This window comes from Leucopleurus acutus, assembly GCF_964270905.1.
Source record: "Leucopleurus acutus genome assembly, chromosome: X".
NCBI classification, from domain to species: Eukaryota; Metazoa; Chordata; class Mammalia; order Artiodactyla; family Delphinidae; genus Leucopleurus; species Leucopleurus acutus.
In genome coordinates this window covers 4,422,700-4,438,907 of record NC_139148.1, presented here as the reverse complement: position 1 = coordinate 4,438,907, position 16,208 = coordinate 4,422,700, and positions in this window count along the sequence as shown.

The following is a 16,208-nucleotide window of genomic DNA, read 5'->3' as shown; positions in this document are numbered from 1 at the left end:
TGGCTTTTTGGAAGCAAATGTAGATGTTGGGGTCCGACAGACCTGGTTTCATGTTACTAGTTGCCTGACCATGGACAACTTGTTAAATTTTCTGAGCCTAATGTAGCAGATTGATTGCATAATAGTCTCTCTAAATCTGTGTCCATTGCAATTAGCTACTTACAATTCAGAACTTTAAAGTGCTTTGTAAAAAGCTCTGCTCTGCTTCCTGTAATGTGTTTTTATCAGTTGGGTCACCAGGGCTGGATGTTAGTTGTTTTATGACTCTGAAATTCATGGGGATTAATGATAATGGTCTGAGGGGAATGCACGTGATCCCTTGGTATAAATTAAGTGTGGCAAAATGGAAAAAAATGTCGTAGGTCTAGACCAGATCCAGAAACCAGCTCAGAGCTCACCTTGTAGAGTCCCCTGTTGCTTCTGACCTTGGAGTTGCTCTTCTGACTTGCTTCGGCCAATGTGATATAATCCAAGGTTTCAGAAAGCACTTCTGAACATCTCTTTCCTTTCTTTGACTTCAGTCACTGCCATGGGAACAAGCCCAGGCTAGTCTAGGGGAAGATCCCAAGAGAGGTACCCCTAGACTAGCCAGCCCACTGGCTAGACCACCACCTGATCACAAATGCAGGATGGAACCCCCCCCAAGATCAGACATCTCATTCTAGATCAGAAGTACTTCCCAGCTGACTCACAGATACGTGAGAAATAAGTGGCTGTTGACTTAAAGCCACAGAGTTTTGGAGCAGTTTGTTACATAGCAATAGCTGACTGATGCACGTGATTTCTTCATTTGTGAAATGGGGGTTACAATACCTATTGCATATGGATATTGTGAGAAATAAACGTATGTAAAGATCTTTGTAATTATCTGGACATACAAGATATTCCAACTGGTGACTATGAATTTAAGGATGATAATGTATAAGACTGAGATCTTTTTGTGTCACTCAGAAGTGAGATTCTGATGAAAACAGAACAGATTTCTACATATTTTTAAAAAAGTTATTGAAGTATAGTTGATTTACAGTGTTGTGTTAACTGTACAGCAAAGCAAGTTGTACATATATGTACATTCTTTTTCATATTCTTTTCCATTATGGTTTATCACAGGATATTGAGTATATTTCCCTGTGCTCTACTGTAGGACCTTGTTGTTCACCCATTCCATATATAATAGTTTGCATCTGCTCACCCCAAACTCCCAATCCTTCCCTCCCCCTCTCCCCCCAGCACCTCTCCGTCCCCCTTGGCAACCACAAGTCTGAAAACAGAACAGATTTTTAATGTGAGACAAGAATTCTTATCTTCTCCTTGGCCATATTGTATCTGAATTTTAGATACTATGGTAATTCTTTTAAAAGACTTTGGATTTAAGCAAAATGTTTTTTTTTCTTTTTCTTTTTCTTTTTTTGGGGTGTGGCAGGGCACAGCTTGAAAATCATTTCTGTTTCAGATCTGTCCATTATTATTCCTTGGTTTTGAAAAATAGATTTGTATCATCAAATGTCAATTCCTGACAACCTGCCTTTGAGAAAGTGAAGGTATTTAAGTGACATTTTCATGATTTCTGCAAAAGACATTCAGTCAGCTTTTATCAAAATTTATATCCTATTTTTGTTTGTTTGTGGGTTTTTTGTTTGTTTGTTTGTTTTGCGGTACGCGGGCCTCTGACTGTTGTGGCCTCTCCCGTTGCTGAGCACAGGCTCCAGACGCACAGGCTCAGCGGCCATGGCTTACGGGACTAGCCGCTCCGTGGCATGTGGGATCTTCCCGGACCGGGGCATGAACCCGTGTCCCCTGCATCGGCAGGCGGACTCTCAACCACTGCGCCACCAGGGAAGCCCCTTATATCCTATTTAAATGATGCCTCTGAAATCATTAATTTTACTGTTTAGCAAAGAGCCTTTGCAATTAGCTACTTAGAATTCAGATCTTCACAGGGTTTCGTGAAAAGTGGCCACTGAACTTCCTGTAGAACATTTTTATAGTTTTAGGTCAGCACGACTGGACTTAAGATTGATGATGACCCTGAACTAGGAAAAGATTAAATTATAATTATTTGGTGAAATCAGACACGATACTTCGGTATAAATTAAGGGTGGCAGCATGGAAAGGTTGTGCACTGGTCCCCAAACCAGCTGGGGCAGTTAATCTCCTTGGACTTCATTTCCTCCTCCATAAGGTGGCTCACTTCCCTGGTGGTTATTAAAGGATAAAGAATAATGTAGATAAGGTGGTCCGAAGTGCCTGGAACATCTTAGACGTTCAATAGGGAGTAACTTTCTATGAATACAAATTAGAACCTTGAGGACGTGCTTTTGTTTGGATCTGGGGTTTAGGAGATCATTTAGGATACCAAGGCTAAGGTCAAAGGGTGACTACAATAGCAATGGAAGATTGGGAGGGTTCACTGAAAGGGAGGAAAAGTGGCAGGTCGTAGAGGGATCTCACAGCCATGGACCTGAGGCTCCCTGACACACAGCCTTGGGGAGGTGGAAGCAATGCTAAAGCAGCATTTAAAGGAAATAGTTTCCAATGTTTCATGGACCAAGGCTTGTAAACCAATTACGTGAGCTATGAGAAAGGTGAAATAAAAAGACCTACAAAACATAAGCTCGCCTTTTCATTGAGAGTCACCCGACAATTACTGTATTCAGTGACTACACAGGCTTTGGAATGCTTACTCTTCCTTCGTACTTGACTCGTTGCGGGGGGCAGCCATCCACAGACCGCACGTTGGGAGGCATTGTCCTAAAAGGTCGCTGAGTGAACCTTCCTCATCATGCAGTCCTTCCCTGGGCGGCATTCCTCACGACCATCATCATGGTTTTGAATATTTCTAGGGAGGGACCACTTGTAACTTCACGAGGTGGTTTCTTCCGTTTCTAGAAAGCTTCGGCTTCTCTTTCCAAGATCTCAGTAAGGATTTGGAAAAGACGGGGACCAGTGGGTGGGTTGACAGAACACAATCCTTCCTGCTAGGATGCTCCAAAAGGGAACCTACGCAAATCGAAGTAGATGAATCAGGATGATTTCTTCACGTACCAGGAGACCAGGATTGAAGGACATTATTTACCAGGCCCTGGAAGGACCTTAGAATGTTGGTTTGCAAATTAAAGCATGCATTTAGGGATAGAAAGGGCCCCGCTTTTGGACGGGAATGAAAGGAAGGTTGTTTGTAATCAGAAGACAGAATAAGAGCGTGCTTGCTGCAGTCAGAGGGTGGTAGGGTAACTGATCTGCTTCCTCCTGTGGTCCATTCTCCATCCTGTACTTAGAGTAGTTAGTCAACATGCAAGTATGATCATCTCATCCCCCAGCTTCTCAACATCCCTACTCTTTTATAAACGAGAACTCTATTTAAGACTCCTTCTGTGTGGAATTGTCCATATACTTCCCGCTTCTTAGGGGTAGGTGTGAGAAACCACCGCCCCATCCTCCTTCCATGCCTCTTCCCAAACATAGACTGTACTTTATTTTATTCGAAGGTTCCCCATTAGACTGTGTTGGGAAAAAATAAAGAGATTCCCTTGTTTATAATCTTACAGGACAAGCCCCAGAGTTTCTAGCATGACAAATCCTCAGTTTCTTAATTTCACTCTATTTTTCAGTAAGAAAATGCCATAAAAACCCACTTGCACCTCAGCTCATCACGTCTTGCCTCCATGACTGGTCCATACTCTGCCCTTTCCTTGGAACTCAGTATCACATGTCCGTTTGTTTGCTAACAGTCCTCTTGTTCTTTCAGACTTACCTTGAACGTCACCAACCCAAGGAGGCTTTTCCAGCCCCCAGCATCTCCTCTTCTGTGGTCCAGTGGTATCATGTAGCTGCACTATTTTGTTACATCCTATCTCCTTTCCCTTTCTACTGGGAAGCCCTAGATGCAGAGTCTAGGTTGTATTTCCTGTTGTAACATCCTTGGGCAAAGTAATGTATCAGTAGTGTCAGAACAGTAGCCATGCACAGATGTCCACGCCCTGATTTCCAGAACCTGTGAATATATTGTGTTACCTGGCAGAGGAGAGTAAAGGCTGCAGATGGAAGCAAGTTGCTAATCAACTGACCCTAAAATAGGAGAGTGTTTAGATTATCCCGACGGACCCAATGGAACCACAGTGGTTCTTATAAATGATGACAGTGAAGACAGGTGAGAGAACCTGAGAGACTGCAGGGTAACAAGACCAACCCAGCCATTTCTGTCATTGAAGGTGGGAGGGCAGCCAGGATTGCAGGAAGGCAGGAAGCCTCTGGAACCTGGGCGTGGCCGTCAGTGAGTTCTTCCCTGGGCTTCCAGGAAGGAACACAGGCCCACGAAACCTTGATTATACTCCACTGAGATCTTTTGTGGACATAGGGCCTCCAGAACCGTAAGGTAAAAATTTATGCTGTTTTGTGGTAATTCGTTACAGCTGCAATAGGAAATGAAGACAGTTTTTATAAATATTTGATGCTATTATATATTTGTTTGGACAGATGAATGCAAAATTCACCTGCAGGAGAACAGCAAAACTGCTTTGATGGCTAGTGAGTGAAGTTTAGGTCCAGAATTCCCTTTGTGGACAGGATTGAGCTTAATTAAGAGAGTGTTGAATCTGGAGGGAGACGTTTGCATCGGGTCAGAGGGCAAACCCATCTTTCTTGGACTATTTTTTTCCATGTCTTTGACTTTCTGTTACTGAACCTCTGATTTCTCAAGCTATCGTGACTTTTTTTGGATATAGACAAAACAGTTTGTTCTTGTTTTTTGTCCACTAGGTTCTCTTATTATTAATATATTTTTTTTTAAATTTAATTAATTAATTAATTAATTTTGGACTGTGTTGGGTCCTCGTTTCTGTGCGAGGGCTTTTCTCCAGTTGCGGCGAGCGGGGGCCACTCTTCATCGCGGTGCGTGGGCCTCTCACTATCGCGGCCTCTCTTGTTGTGGAGCACAGGCTCCGGGCGCGCAGGCTCAGTAGTTGTGGCTCACGGGTCCAGTTGCTCCGCGGCATGTGGGATCCTCCCAGACCAGGGCTCAAACCCGTGTCCCCTGCATCGGCAGGCAGACTCTCAACCACTGCGCCACCAGGGAAGCCCCCTCTCTTATTATTAATTCCATTAATTTGATAACAGGACCTAGGATAGCATTCACGGCATTCCCTTTCTTTTTTATGGGGTGTTCATCTCTTGTTTTTCTCCTTAAAACCCTCCAACCAGGGGCCCCGAGCCAATTTAAGAGTCTCTTAATAGGCCTGAGGCTGAATTTATATGTTATCTTGGCTACTGGAACACAAAGGAGTGTTGAATTTGTGGAAGGGTTACCATTGCAAGGTTGTGGGCCCAGGGAGGGACACCCCTCAGTATCCTTACACTCCAGGAGGCTCCAGGACAATACAGTCCTGCGCTCGAGTCCAGGCTTCCCTGATGGAGGGCGTGCTTAATCACATCATGTTCTGCCTCTGGGCTCTGGGAGCTTCCAGACACCCCAGGTGAAAGAAGATGGTTGTATTCGTTACCTATCCCTTCATAATAAATCATCTGAAAACTCAGCAGTCTGAAATGGCAAAATAAAAGAGCATTTTTGGCCTTAGGATTTCCAGAGGGTCAGAAGTTCTGGAGCGAGTTAAACGGATGATTCTAATTCGGGCTCTCTCATGAGATTTTTAAGTCATTTGACACGTGACTAAAAGTAGAGCACATTTTTTTTTTTATTTTTTATTGGAGTATAGTCGATTTACAATGTTTTCTTAGTTTCAGGTGTATAGCAAAGTGAATTTTATATGTATATATGTCTCCATGATTTTTCAGATTCTTTTCCCATATAGGTTGTTCTATTTAGAATATTGAGTAGAGTTCCCCGTGCTATACAGTAGGTCCTTGTTGATTATCTGTTTTCTGTATGGTAGTGTGTATATGTTAGTCCCAATCTCTTAAATTTATCCCTTCCCCTCCCGTTCTCCTTTGGTAACCATAAGTTTGTTTTCTATGTCTGTGAGTCTGTTTCTGTTTTGTAAATAATTTGTATCACTTTTTAGATTCCACCTATAAGTGATATCATATGGTATTTGTCTTTCCCTGTCTGATTTACTTCACTTAGTATGATAATCTCTAGGTCCATCCATGTTGCTGCAAATGACATTACTTCGTTCTCTTTTTATGGCTGAGTAATATTCCATTGTACAATATATATGTACCACATCTTCTTTATCCATCCATCTGTTGATGGATATTTAGGTTGCTTCCATGTCCTGGCTATTGTAAATAGTGCTACAAGTATAATTTCTTATTATGGTTTTCTCTGGATATATGTCCAGGAGTGGGATTGCTGGGTCGTATGGTAGTTCTGTTTTTAGCTTTTGAGGAACCTCCATGCTGTTCTCCATCGTGGCTGCACCAGTTTACATTCCCACCAACAGTGTAGGAGGGCTCCCTTTTCTCCACACGCTCTCCAGCACTTATTGTTTGTAGACTTTTCGATGATGGCCATTCTGACAGGTGTGAGGTGATACCTAATTGTGGTTTAGATTTGCATTTCTCTAATAATCAGTGATTTTTATTTTAAGTGTGTAGACCCACTGTAAGACTACTCAAATAAGTTAGCAATGGTGATGTGACCTTTAACCGATGGAACGAAACACACGACAATAAGCCGTTGGAAGAAAGGTTCTCATGAAAGCTGTGAGCTGCTCATCCTGAAGTCCTTTGATGTTGCTTAGACCAAATACTAGCTATTAAGAAATGTGGTGTTTGAAAATCTTCCTCCATTTTCAGCTTCATTAGTGCATACTACTTAACGGATATATTTTCACAACATAGGTCATAATCCATACACGAGTTCTGAATGTCTTTTTCCTGCCCAAGTTCTGTGTTTTGGAGACAATGCCACCGATGCAACTGTTGCAGTTGTTAATATTCATCTGTTTAACATTTTTATTGTTTTAATGCTGTGTGCACTTATAGCAATTCTATTAGCTAAACGCACCTAAGACAGCACCACTGTTTGTGTTCTGGATCATGTTGTCAGTGATTCGGATAGACACGATTCAGTACTCTAAAGTGGCTTTGTTAAGCTTACACCTGCAGGAGTGTCAGCAGTCAACTTACAGTAGATATTTGCTTCAGTGAAAAAATATGAACTTGAGGGTTTTGAAAGGTTGATAAATGAGATTGACCCTGAGATATTTTATGTTTCAACATATATATGAATATACATGTATTTATATTTACATGCATACTTCAAATCCTTTTCGATACAGTGGCCAGGGTTAGCACGCCCAGCTTTTCCTACTCCCTCCAGTGGCACCGTTTTCCTCCCTCTTCCCATCCTGTCCATGGTGGGCAGGAGGCTGTGTTAGCTCTCAACATCGCCCTTAACCTGTGTTGCTTGGAAATAAGAAAGATGGCCAGTGTTGCGCTGGGGGTTGAATTCATCAGCACAGCCTGTGGGAACTGAAGCAAAATCCCTGGTGGGTGTCCTCTGGTGGGAGAGAGCTTGGGAAATGGAACATGTTACTTAGTATGCAGAAGCTAGAACAGGCACCATTGAGAAAGAGGCAATGAAGAAAATGTACCATGAACACTGAAGAGTTGAAGGAAGCCCGGGCTTGGGGTTTCCTCATGATGAGAGGGACATTTTCACATGTGCATGGGACCTGCCGTGGTGCTCCGGACAGGCTCAGGCAGCCACATGTGCATTCTCAGCCTTCACCTGTCAGGACGACTTGAAGCACGTAGCCTGGATATTGCTGACAGAAAGGGAACTAGACCCTTAGGGAAGAAACTCTCCTAATTGAGGTTGCCAAGAGGCACAGCTTGACGCAGCGTGGATGGCTTGCAGTTCAGCTTCTTCATCCTACCAGTCGAGAAACACTGAGGCCCAGAAAGGGTAGAAGATTTGACAAGGGCATTTTGCTGGCAAAATAACAACCAACCAACACACAATCCCCAAACAGCGAAATCCCCATTTTCATGCTCTATCTATTACAAAATTTCACCCTTCTCCAGCCAGCTCACGTTATTTATCTGGTTGGAGGTACTGTGCTGATTTTGTGATGGTCTGAGTCAGTTACCAGATGGACCACAATGAGGGTTAAGAGAAACCAGGACGTTTGGATGGGGGAGTCGAATGTGTCAGAAGCATTTGGAAACTATTTAAATATATATATCATACCTACGCCCATCCATTATGGGCAACGAGAGATGTCATCAACACAAAGTCCTTCTAGCTCATTCTCGCTGAAGTTTCTCAGAGATTTTTGGTCTGAGTTATTCGTGTGACTGTTTTAATTCTGGGAGACAGATGGCAGGGACTGGATGCTTCCATCCACTTGCCTAATTTTGAGCACTTGGCCAAGCTTGAAATCGCAGAGGCAAATGGGTTAAGTCGCCTGGATCTTGAAATCTTATTCTAAAGATGGAGGATAAACATTCTCGGAGGATTTTCTCCTTCACTACATTCCATTTTATTTTCTTTCCAAATAATTAAAAAGGGTCTGGAAAGACTATCTTAGTGAATGATTCCTCACTGACGAGGGGTAAAGAACTATCCTCATAAGTCATTTCTGTCCTGGCATCCTGGATTCACAGGTAACTCTGGCGACAGAGTGGTGGATGAAATGGTTTTGTCTTTATTATTATAGAAAAGCATGATTGAATAAGAACCTGAGCATGTATGCATGTATTTAAATTTCGATTATACATTTAAATTTCTATTGTGTTGAGATAATTATAAAACGTAGCACATATATATGTATGAGATTTTATATATATACATATATATATATACATATGTATGTATGTATATATAGTCTTAGCAAAGAAATATCCAAAAGTTCTTCGACCATCCCCATTCAGACCTCTAAGATTGTTTTGTCTGCCTGGGTCAGAGGTTGATATATTTAAACAGTCTTTCTGTGCTTGACCTTGAAAGAAAAATCTATTAGGAGAGATCATTCTTACATATAGAGATGATAGATAGATAGATACATACATAGATAGATAGATAGATACATAGATAGATACATAGATACGTAGATACATAGATAGATAGATACATAGATAGATTGATAGGTACATGGATACCACATCATCTCTGATAGATGGGTAGATTGATCGATGGATGTATAGATAGATATACATAGATACATAGATAGATTGATAGATACATAGATACTACATCATCTCTGATAGATGGATAGATGGATTGATGGATGGATAGATAGATAGATAGATAGATAGATAGATAGATAGATAGATAGATAGATAGATAGATAGATGTTACACCATATCTGTCATCTTATGAAGCAGAGTGAGTCTCCTGTGATGACAGGTCCCCTTGCTGGGGAGAGGGTAGCCCATGTATCCTCCCTCCAGAGTGGGGAGGTTACATGGGCTACATAGAGTGATAAAGATCAGGACTGTTTTCCACTGTGAGCCACAGATGGGTTTAGCATTGCTTTCACCAGTTGGTCAACATACTGTACGTTTATAGAATTCCAGATTCTAGAGCTGCAAGTGTCAAGGATCTTAACCACCATGACTTTCCATTTAAAAATTTGGGATTTGAAGTAAAAAGGATGAAATAAATACTGAGGCATCCAGAGGGTGGATGGTTGAGCCAGGAGTGGGATACAGGAGTTCTAACTCCCTTTCCAATTGTGTGTGTGTGTATGTGTGTGTGTGTATGCACAAGAGCACAATTTGCTGAAAGTAGAGTTTTTTCGAGTGTGACAAAACTAGCCTGACGTGAGGAGGAAAAGCTCCACCCTGGAGCTGTGGTTCTGCTGCCATAAAAGATAGATACACACTCACGTGTATCCACTGTGGTGGCTGCCTTCTTCCCTCCACCAGAGCTTCCCTGAGTTAAAACTCAGGCAACTGCCTTGACAGTTCCCCTCTCACTGGGCACAAGCAAGCCTGATGGGGTGGCAGAGATGTCTTTCCCCGCAATCCACAGGGTTATTATTTGTTCTTGACTAGAGGTGAAAGATGTACCCAAAGATCTGGAGGATCTCCAGGTTGATAATCTATGCTCTGGGCAACATTTAAAAGCTTACACTCATGTTCTATGTGTCACAGACTAATTGTTTAACTCAATTCTCCTCTCACCATCCACATTCTTGTTGAAATAAGGACATGAAAACTACATTTATAACATTAAGTGAGCTTAGTGGTACCAAAATACACATGTAACAGCTGTGTTTGGATGTTTGGCCAGCGTGTAGGACTTCTTCCGACCCCATCTTGTTTCCTCCTTTGCCTCGATCTGGTCACAGGTGGCAAGGACAGAAAATAGGAATTTGGGACACTGCCTTGTATGAGTTTTTGATCAGGACCAATTGTGGATAAATTTATAAGCAAGTCATTGCTCGGTGCTGACTTTCTGTTCATTGTAGACCACAGTGCAGATGGCCATGACCTAATGCCCAGAACTTGTGACCATGCTCCCCCATCTAGAAAACAGCACTTTGTAGATGTGAGTAAATTACGAATATTGAGGTGGGGATATTATACTGGATTATCCAAGTGGGTCCAAACTAATCACGTGAGTCCTCAGATTGGAGAACCCTTCCTGGCTGTGGGCAGAGGGAGAGGAGATTATGGAAGAATGGTCGAAAGATAAAATATTGCTGGCTTTGGCGATGGAGGAAGGGGGTGACGAGCCAAGGAATGTGGGCGGCCTCTAGAACAGATCTTTTCCTAGAGCCTCCAGAAGGAACGCAGCCCTGCTAACGTCTTAATTTTAGCCCAGCAAGACCCACATCAGCATTCTGATTTACAGAACTATAAAATAATACATTTGGGGTTTTTAAGCCACCAAGTTTGTGGTAATTTGTTACAGCAGCAATAGAAAATTAATACAGGCAACAAAGGCAGGGGGCGGTGAGTTGAGGGAGAAGTGAAACAGCAAGTTAGACATCTGTAACATAACATTTACAAGTTATTGGATATTATATATAAATATGCATGTTCAATATAAATGCAAACAAATGCAAAATGTTATGTACATAAAAAGCAACATTTAAAATTGTATTATTAGAACGTAGAACTTATTATATATATATTATGTTACATATACTCTAGAATTATTTTTAATATTATTGTAACCTAGTTATTACTAGAATTCATAGCTGGTGAAGTTAGTCTATACATTTGGGAAAGACAAGGGAATCTTTCTTTCCACCTGGGGATAGCCAACACACTTTTTTCTTGTAGGCAAGAGTCAGATTTCTCAGGAAATAGCCACTTCATTGTTGTCTATTACATTTTAACCAGATATTTTTCATACATCTTTGCTTATAAATATTCCATGCTGTAATGTGTTACATTATTAATTTTTCATTGCTGCCTTAACAGATAACCATAAACTTCACAGCTCGAAACAGTGCAAGTTTATTATTTCGAGTTCTGTAGGTCAGCAGTGACGTGGCTGGGCTCTCTCATCACAGTGGCATGAGGCTAACTCAAGGTATTGGGCGCCCAGGCTGGGCTCTCGTATAAAGATTCTGGGTGACAATCGGCTTCCACACTCATTCAGGTTATGTCAGAATTTAGTTCTGGGTAACCGTGGGAGAGAGGTCTCCGTGTCCATGCTGGCTGCAAGCTGGGCTTGTTCCCAGTTTCTAGAGACCCCAGAATTCTTGGCCTCAGGTCACCCTTTCTCGCCTCCAAAGTTGGCAAACACAGGTAGACTCTCTCTCATGCTTCTTGTTGCTCTGACTCCCAATCTACTGCATCTTCCTACCGCTTCATCTTCTGCTTCTAACCACATGAGTGCACCCAGATAATCCACGGTGATCTTCCTGTCTTCGGGTCAGTGCCGTCTTAAGGTTCATGCTATCTGCAAAGTCCCCCTTGCCATGTGAAGTCACATGCTCTCACTCCAGGGTGTCAAGACATGGAATCTTCTTGGGGACCACATGAAGGTTATATATGAATGAATATCATGAAATACAGTATGAGGACCCGTGAGCCAAATCAGAAGTCACAAGGGCAACTTCCTCCTAAACCTTTTCCTGCCGGGTACTTTAGAAACCAGGTCCTCGGGGCTGTTAGTAAAAGGGTCTGATAGATGGCAGAACGAGCAGAGAGCTGTAAAGTCAGCACTAGATGAGGTGATGCTTGAAGCATCTCATGCAGCAGGGTGGTTGCACCCCCCCACTGAGAAGGGAGCACCTATTCCTTATTGTGTTGGGTCATTGCGACGGATGAAAAATGAGCCCTCCAGTTTTCTCTCCTTTCCCTTCCTGCCCTGTCTTATAAAGATAAAAAGATAATGTAGATCTGTTTATGGTCTAATCTTCTGTGTATTCCAGTTTTTCTTTTCCATGAAGAAATACAGTTATGTAATACTTCTGGTTATCTCAGACAACGTTCTTAAAATATAATGCACAATTATAGGATGGCTATACTTACAGTTTGGGATTTGATTTTCATGGGCTCCAGAATGGTCCAGGATTTAATGCTGCTTGTTTTTATTTTAAATGGCTTTATGGGTACATATAATTCTAAATTGCAAGAAGCAGAAACTATTATTTATTGAAAAACTCTGATGGGTCAGGTGCGTGACAGATGATAGCATCTGATCTTTACAAGAAATGGGCTGAATGTACAATTAATATTTCTGCTTTACAGATGAGGAAACGTTAGTTCAGAGAGTTAGATCATTTTCTCTAGGGCACTGGGCTGTAATTGTTAGAATTATGTTCATGAGTGACTCCAAAGAGTCATAGACAGTTATCTGAATATCTGTCTATATATACATCTATTTCTCCCTCCCTCTCTCTCTCTATCTCAGTATCTCTATCTATCTATCTATCCAGCCATCTATGAATGTATGTATGTATCTATACAAGTATGTATGTATGTAGGTAGGTAGGTATCTATCCTTTATCTAGCCATCCATCTACATTATAGTTATATGTGTATATTACAGATATGCTTCTTAAACAACATTGGTATTGTGAAAATGTAGTTTTGCATTTCTTTTCACCCTACCTTCCCATCATTCCATTTTTACGTGGTTGTAAATGGTCACTTTTGATAGTTTGTTATCTACAGACACCTGTGCGTGTGTGTGCGTGTGCGTGTGAGAGAGAGGGAGATTAGGAGGACCCAGATAACCTCAGATCTGTTCTAAGGCAGATCTTGGCCCAGCCCTGGTTCATACCCAGGCCAGTTAACAATGAGGAATGGGCATCAGGCACCTGCAAAGTGCTGACCTCCACGGCAGACTCAGAATGCGGGCAGCACCTGAGTGGTCCAGGTCCAGCCACCGAGGGCAGAAGGTTGGGGACTGCACCCCAGCATAGGACCTCCGTGGGTTCCAGCCTAGAGAAGAAGTTGGGGTGGCTCCTGGCTTCTGGGACAGACATTCATCTATGGACTTAGCTTCTTGCTGGCTTCTTGCTGGGTTGTCTCTGCTGCTGTCATTCTGTAGCTCCGGAAGTGGCTTCAGATAGGTGGGTTCTCATCTTGAGCAGTGAGCTCTTGCTTCAAGATCCAGGATTCCCAGCCTCTTCATCCTCCTTTTTACCCCGGTTGGGGGAGTCTGAGACTGCCGTTACTAGGCAGTTTAGAGAAAAATGACAACTCGTCACTGATTTTCCATTCCCTATTTAACACGTTGGCCTGACGTCCCAGTCATGGGGAGCTTTGTTCACCTCTTGTGAACTGGCCACAACCCTGCCCTTTGTAAGTCCAGCATAGGTGATGCCGTTTCAGTTTTCCAGATTATTTCCCATATATTTATTACCAAATTATAACTGTTTGTAACAGGAAGAGTGTTGAGCTGCTCCTGGCGGCCTCTTGAATTTGGGCCAGTTTGCTCTAAACAGGGCAGAATTTCCTCGAAGTAGGTGGCATTCCTTGGTGCCCTTTGCTAGTTTGAGCATCACAACTGTTTTTCTTCTCTCTCTTCTGTTTCCTTTGGTAATTCTTGTCAGGTTCTGTAGGTTTTGTTAAAACTAGGAGCAGAGGGGTTAAGAGATCTCTTCTGAAGCTTTAATTTCCCCCCAAATGTTTCCCCCTTTTTTTTTTAGCCCAATTTGAGAGACTTTACCTGTTGAGGTGAGAAGTGAGCCTTTTCTCCATTCCAACACAATGAGTTGTATGATTGGCTTCACTTCTGTCTCCTTGCTAGTGAGGGATTGTAAGGATGTCTTGCTGTTGCCTTTGTTTTCTATCTTTTGTCCTATGATTATGTCTTACTTGTTTGTGTCTTTTCCAAAGATTGGAAAGCAGGTCTTCCTTTTATAAATATGCTTGTGGTTCTGTTTTAGTTTTTCAAGAATATAATTGCTATAGACTGATGCTATCCGCCCCCCCAAATTCATATTTTGAAATCCTAACCTGCCATGTGATGGTATTAGGAAGTGGGGCATTTGGGAGGTGATTGGGTCATGAGGGTGGAGTCCTCATGAATGGGATTAGTGCCTTTATAAATGACATCCCAGAGAGCTCCCTCACCCCTTTCACCATGTGAGGACACAGCAAGGAGACATCCATGTATGAACCGTGAAGCTTGTCTTCACCAGACACTGAATCTGCCAGCACCTTGATCTTGGACTTGCCAGCCTCTGGAACTGTGAGAAATAGATGTCTGTTGTTTATAAGACCCCCAGTCTATGGCCTTTTGTTATACCAGCCCAAATGGACTAAGACAGTAATTGAACCCATATTACAAATCTACATGAAAAATGCTGCAAGTAAGGCCTGGCACTTAACAAATGTCTCAGAAACATTAGTTATTTTCATTCTTATTAATACTTACATTGTTCAAGATCATGAATGAAATGGTTGTCTTTTAACTCCTACTGTATCCAGTGAGGGCAATTTATATTTTATTGACTCATACTTTCATATTCTTTTCTAACAGAATACGGGATTTTAAACCCAAATTATTTTTACTAATTATGTTACAAGAAATATACCCATTTGCAACAACTTGTAGCATTTAATTCATTTGGGTAACTGTATTTGACACATTTTTGGTATAAAACACTGTGATTATCTGGTATTAATAGTCACTTTGGATTCCGTAATTTATCCATTCCTGAGTTCACATTTGTGTTTCTTCTCTAGTGAGTTAACATATATTTTATTTTTGAGAAAAGCACTTGGGTTATTAAAAAATTCTTTAATTTTGAAAAGTATTTTCTTCTTTGCTTTTCTGTATGACAGACTTCCTGGTTGGATATAACTTCTTTGGGTACCAATTTTTCTGCTTTACTAGGAAAAAGATGTTTTGAATCCAGGCTTCCGTATGAAATATCTGAGCGCCCCATGATTTGGGCTCCTTGTAGGTAGCCTCTTTTTATTCTTCTTCTGCCTGAATTCTTGAAGAACAATTGTGCTTTATCCTCATAGTCCAGAAAAAGAAAAATTCCAGATTACGTCTTGGCCCCAGTAGGTCCTTCTTAATCTTCAGGTTGATACTGTGTTTCCTTGTGCCTACTTTTTTTTTTTTTTTCAGAGATCCATGTTGATTTTCACTTCTTACGTCTTTGAATGAAGAGAGATTTATGTAGGCCTGATTTGTGCCAACAGACTGGGTTTGTGGCTTCTTCTTTGCTTTCTCTCTGATCCCTTCTTCCGGGGGAGGCTTAATACTATTTCAGGTTCACACGACAGAGCTGTATTTCCTGCCACCCACAGGCATTATCTCACAAAGTGATGCTGTTTTCTGCGAACATTACTCTTACCCCACAGATAGATTATTTTTTATTCTCCATTCTGGATTAATTTGGTTCATGTCCCAGCTCCCCAAGTGCATTGATGTCGGAGCACTGCCTACCCCCAGTCATCCAGCATCCTGTATCCTGGACTCGTCCTTCCTGGGACCCTGTGTGCTGCTGACAGCCTTCTGTGCTTTTTCCTCTGTTTTTTTTTTTTTTCCTGAGAGTTTCCATCTCTGAGGGCAGAGGAGCTGGGAAAAGCAGGAAGGACCATCATTCTTCCTTAAAAAGCAAGAATATAATGTGTGTGTGTATCGTTGGGGGGTTCAGTCTTCTGCTCCATTTACAGCCTGAAATGGTGTGTGCATCCACCTCACTTATTTTAGCTGGCCTGCTTGCTCCAGTATACCTTGTAAAACTAGGTGTTATGAAACAGGTGTTGTAGGTTGTACAGATTACAGAAAGGTGTTGTAACATGGTCTCATCCCAGATATACATGAATCGATGTATTATGGTAGGCAGAATCATAGCTCCCCAAAGATGTCCACACCC